We start from the raw sequence: 5,469 nt of genomic DNA on the forward strand, positions 1-5,469 counted from the left end.
ACAGGTGTCTGTGAGACCCCGAGACCTCCAGCCTTGACATGATGACTCGTGGTCCAGGCAGAGAATGCAAGTTGGACACCCTAAAAATGTCGACAGAACGGTATTGGCTGTTTTGCAGATGGCTCTTTCTCCTGTGGCTTTAGGGAAGAGAAATAACATGTTCTACACCTGTGTTTTGGGAGAAATCTCTTTCCTACGGCTGACGTGGGAAATTGTGATCCCCCTCTCTTCAAGTCTGGAGGGAGAATCACAGGAGATGAAACCTTACCAGGGTTGATCTGATCCTCCAGGAGAGGAGAAACAGAGAGCAAAAATGAAGAGTAAAGAAGGGAAAAATTTATCCTAACTCTGATGAGAAAGAAGCTACCGTCCTCACTGTAAGAGTGAGTTTTAAGAAAGTCTCTGTAAGGGTGCCTGGGTGGCTCAGTCGGTTGGGCGTCCGACTTCGGCTCAGGTCACAATCTCACAGTTTGTGAGTTCGAGCCCCAGGTTGGGCTCTGTGCTGACAGCTCAGAGCCTGGAGTCTGCTTCGGATTCTGTGTCTCCCTCTCTCTGCCCCTCCCCTGCTCATGCGCGCGCTCTCTCTCTCCCTGTCAAAAGTGAGTAAACATTAAAAAAAAAAAAATTAAAAAAAAAGAAAGTCTCTGGAGCTGACGACAGGACCCAGGGTATGGAAAAGAATTGAAGTACTCCCAGCATATATTTTTAGAAAACTTTTTTTTTTTTTTTTTTTTTTTTTTAGTTTGAGGCCTATGTGTGACTGGAAGCATTGATCAGAAGCAGCTCATTGTGCTGAAGAATCTGACGATTTCTCTCCTTGGTTTCTGGACATGATCATGTTGACATGGGATCTACTGGATTAATTCAACCAGCTTGTCTCTTTTTAGAATGGCAGTGATATAGCCCAGGTCTGCAGGACCCTGCACCCAGGAACCTGCTTATACCCAGTGGCAGGGCTGGGCTCCCCTTTGGCCCCTCCGCTCAGACCTGGGCAGGGTGCATAGTTAAGACATTTGATCAACTTCTTCCTTGGGGACACGAACGCAGGCTGTCTAAAAACACACGCACCACCTCAACCACTGTGCAAACAAAGCAGGATATTGGTTTCTTCAACTCCAATGTGTTTTGCCAAATAAGAGAGTGTTAATACCCCTTCCTCCCCCACTCTGCATGAATTGGATTACTTAAAGCATCTTTTCAGAGACGTCAGCAGTTTAACAGAGGCAATAAGTCAGGGCTGCCCTTGTGTTTTATTTTTCTGCCAGTATTTAGTTAATTAAAGAATGCAAATTAAAACACCTTAATTTATATAATATCAATACCAACGCCTTAAAACATTTGGCATAACTGCTCTGGCACGTCCCTTACATAAACTCTTCAGAGCAGTGCTAATAAAAATGAAAAAGGTTGTAAATCAAATTTAATTTATTCATCTTCTGTTTGGTACAAAAGCATATGCCAAAATCAAGTTATTTATGAGCACATCACAATAACAGGCATTTTTGTTGGTTGCAAATGACAAAAAAGGTTTTTTCCAAGGGATGTGTGTTTTAATTGTCTCTAGGTGCAGCTGTTTTCTGGGCTCTGATCTCTACAATTTATAACTTTACAACCCTATCTTCAAATTAAAAAAAGCAGAGATTGCCACCTCCGCTCGAAAAGTCACCTGCACCCATCCGTATGGAGAGAGACATATACACCATCCGTCCAATGGAGTATGGATCTTCAGGTGAGATAAAAGTGATAAAAGGTGATTTATATCCGATTTCTTAAATATTCCATTAAGAGGATTATCTCACAGGAGGCTCAGATACAGCAGCGTCGGAAAGGATTTGGTGTGCGGCTGCTTTCTTGGAAGCCTTGCAGATGAACTACATGTATGTGAATGAACAGCCGATTGCCCATTTTCATCTCTCCCCTGCTTTGTTGCTATATTCCTTCTTTGTCTGGTGGATCTGAGCATAGAATACATTTTTATTCAGTCTTGGAGGAAGAACAGTAGGCTTCATTCAGGGGTACTGAGGGATGGCATGTTCTCACTGCTTCCCGTGGCAAAGCTCTCTGTGCAATCGCCCTTCTCAAACTCCCTTCCTCACCCAGCTTGCAGCCCCTCTCTGGTCTCAGGTCATGTGGGAGGGTTGAGAGAGGTTTTGGAAAGACCCCTTCCACCCTGATCCCTTCCCGAAAAACCTACGCGAATTCACAAAATACAACTCTCTGGCCAGCCCGTGGCTTCCCTACTTGGGAGGCAAAAACCCAGGACAATACTGTGCCCTGTTCTGTTGGTTATCTTTTAACATGAACATTACAAGCTTGGCGGAAGAGGTAGAAAACTGGGGTTCCTCACTTGGTGAAGCGATGGGCAGAAGTGGCAAGTGGAATCCTTCTGTGATCTTGACAGCCATGGGTCCTCGGCTGCCTCGGTTGTGGGGAGACCGCAAAACCCTAAACAAAATACATCTTGGTGGATCCCTTTCTGATGTTAAAAACAGTGATACTCACCTTTTACACTGCTTTAGTTTGGAGCTAATGGGATGCTCTCCTTTGCCTCAGACTCATTGCCATAGTGAGCTAGAAACTTAACACTTGTTCAGGCGGATACTTCTTTTGAGGGGTAGGTACCAAGGAGAGCCAGAGAAGGTCCTAGAAGAGTTCGCTACCTCCAGCCCCCAGAGAAGGTCCTAGAAGAGTTCGCTATCTCCAGCCCCCATAACCTCTCAAGCTCCTCTCTACCTCTTTACTCTATAGCGTCTCACTGGGTTATGGGAAAAAAACTGAGTCTGGGGTGACAGATAAGTCAGCTTGAGGGGCAAGCCGAGTTCTGCACTGTGTCGGGACACCTAGCATCAGAGTCTCTCAGCGGTAGCACTGGAGGGAGCACTGTGGGTGTGGATACTTAGGGTGTCCACGTATATACATCCCCATGTGCGACCGTGGGCATATTCTCTCTCACTTTTTCTTGCGATGCGTCATCTTTAAAAGCGAATTTTGACCTTTCTATTTATTTATACCCCTCCTACCTCCATAAGAGATTCGAGGTCGCTTTACCATTCAAATAGCAGATACAGTAAAACCCGGAGCCATTAACAGAAAAGTAACAAGATCAGAGCCAAGTACAAGGGAGGAGGGGGAGGAAGAAGCAGAGTTATTATACCAGAGGGGGAAGAAACTTAGATTAAGGAAAGCTAATGCAATTGAGAACAAAACCCAGCTCCTAACTCCCTGGTAGCTTGGTGGGCGACTGCCAGCTATTGTAATAACTGTAGATCATTGCACCTCAAAGGCAGGTTTAAATGCCTGCTGAGGGTTCACTGGCCCCAAGAGCCTTCATCTCTCCAAATCTCTGTTTCCTCATCTGTGAAGTGAGGATTAACTCACTCATCATGGGGCTTTTGTGAGAAAGCAGTTCAACAACAGTGACAGTAGCTGTCGCGTAGATAGCATGTATTGTATGTAGTTACTCTCCTGTTTTATGCAGACATTTTAAACATTTTTTTTTATCATCTCTGACACTGCTTAAAAAGCACTGTGTCACAGACTGTGTCGCAGCCTTTCCTTCTTTCTTTGTGGGATCTAAAATCATGGCGCACCGTAGGTGAGAGGAGATAGGTTGTTAACTCATTCAGTCCTCACGTAACTTTATGAGGTGGGTGCTGTTTTTGTCCCGTTTTACAGATGAGGAAACTGAGGCATACCACATTTAAACGACTCCTCCAAAGGCTATAGAGCTGGCAAGCAGTGGAGCTGGGAATGTGATCCTAGGCCCTCTGACTTCACCCCTACGCTACACTGCCTTTCAACCACCGTCCCAGCAACACTCATTTCCACGAAATTTCAGTGTTGGGCCCTGGGGATGTCAGATGAAAAGATACGCCCTAAAGGACTGGACTCCAGTGAGGAGACCGATAGGTAAACAAACCACATCTTGAGGTTTTAAGTGCATCAGTGGAAACACATCCAAGGCACAGAGGGAGAGAAGGGAGAGATGATTAGCTTCTGTGAAGCCTCTGTCCTAGTGCTCAGCCCTGTGGTAGAAACTCCCCCTCCAGCAGGTCAGGACAAGCACATGTTTTCTTGGCTTTGAGAGGAGTCTGTTGAGTGGACCTTCAAATGGTAGGCAGGGGACAACTTCAGTGAACATGTCCTCATAGCTGAGAATGGGTGCCTCACCTGTGGCCGATTCACAATGGACAGTGGAGAGCTGGGGGCAGCAGATTTTAAGGGAGCATCAGCCTCTCAGGAAGACTGGGAGGTGGCTTTTGGGGCAGAGAGAGAGGGAGAGGTTTGGCCTCGGGAAGCTAGGCTGGAGGTCCTGTCCTTGGACACCCAAAGCAGGAGAGTGGAGAGCCAGGGAAGGGCCTGCAGAGAGAAAACAAGGAGGAAACAGGGATTAACCACCTGTTTGGTGTAAGAAAATGCAGCTTCAAAAGGAACAGGGCAATAGTCTCTGGGATGCAGTGAGGTTCCTGGAAGGAAGGAAGGAGCTGACTTGGAGCGAGAATACCTGAATTTGAGACTTGATTTTGCCTCTTGGGAGCATGTTATCCTTTGAATCTCAATTTTATCATCTGTCTAAATGGGCATAAGGACAACATACTTATTACCTCACACAGTTAAAAGACCAATTAAGATAATATATGTGAAAGTGCTTTCCAAACTAAATAAGGCTATGCAAATGTGAGTTATTATTGTTGTCTTTCTAGCCAGGTGCTTGCTCTCTCATTTCCTTCCTGGCTGCATGAGCTGGGACATGTTACTACAGGGGAAAAAGAGAAAAACACAGGGGATGGGCCTAGCCCGCCGTCTGGGGCGGTCACCACTAACGTTGGCTTGACTTAGAGCTTGAAGCTCCTCCAGGCAGGGGTCTCACCCCCCTCCCCAACCTAGTGAGGAAGCTTGGAGGCCCCCACCCCTTAAGAGTTCCGGGACTTTGCCCTGTGGGGGGCGGTGGGGTCCTAGCCTTCACAACTCTTTGCTCCCCATTCCCTCGACCCCAGCCAGGCCAGCAGCAGGTGCCCAGAGAGCTTTGGGCATGTCTTCCTCCCCGCCTAAGTCAAGTTCAGCAGCCAGTCAATCAGAACTTAACCCAAAGCAAACAAACCCCAAATCCATTTTGACAGAACTTCCCTGATAAAGGATATTTCCTATTACTTCGAACAGAATAAAGCCTATATTACGGAAGCCTCTTCTAGACCGTCTAGACGAGGACGGGATACAAGTCCCGCTGGACCTTAGTCGCGGAGGTCTGTGCCCCTGCCTCTTGAAGGAGGCCAGGTCCAAGGGTGCCCCGATCTGAAGGCCTCGCAGCTTGCAGCCCGGCAGGAGCAGGGTGGCTGTCCAGGGGCAGGGAGGGGACTGGTGTGCACAGGCCACTCCAGGGACAGCAGAAGCCGACTCCAGCTCTTCGGGTCCTTCTCGAGAGGGAGAAGGAAGGAGGAAGTGGGAGGAGAAAGGGGAGGGGTGGGAGGA

At 47.4% G+C, this 5,469-nt stretch overlaps 1 long non-coding RNA gene across 2 annotated transcripts; it reads right to left on the minus strand.

The window, feature by feature from the left end:
- Positions 1–1,231: 1,231 nt before the first annotated feature.
- LOC121020481 (uncharacterized) lies at positions 1,232–5,469 on the minus strand. Of its 2 annotated transcripts, none has more exons than XR_005786178.1 (3): positions 5,178–5,469; positions 4,171–4,359; positions 1,232–2,445 (listed from the first exon to the last, which is right to left on the minus strand). It is a non-coding gene; the product is annotated as an uncharacterized LOC121020481 (long non-coding RNA). The 2 variants fall into 2 exon arrangements; XR_005786170.1 differs by having other exon boundaries at positions 5,231–5,467.

Source organism: Herpailurus yagouaroundi, unplaced genomic scaffold (assembly GCF_014898765.1).
Source record: "Herpailurus yagouaroundi ecotype Mexico unplaced genomic scaffold, PumYag 28, whole genome shotgun sequence".
Lineage (NCBI taxonomy): Eukaryota > Metazoa > Chordata > Mammalia > Carnivora > Felidae > Herpailurus > Herpailurus yagouaroundi.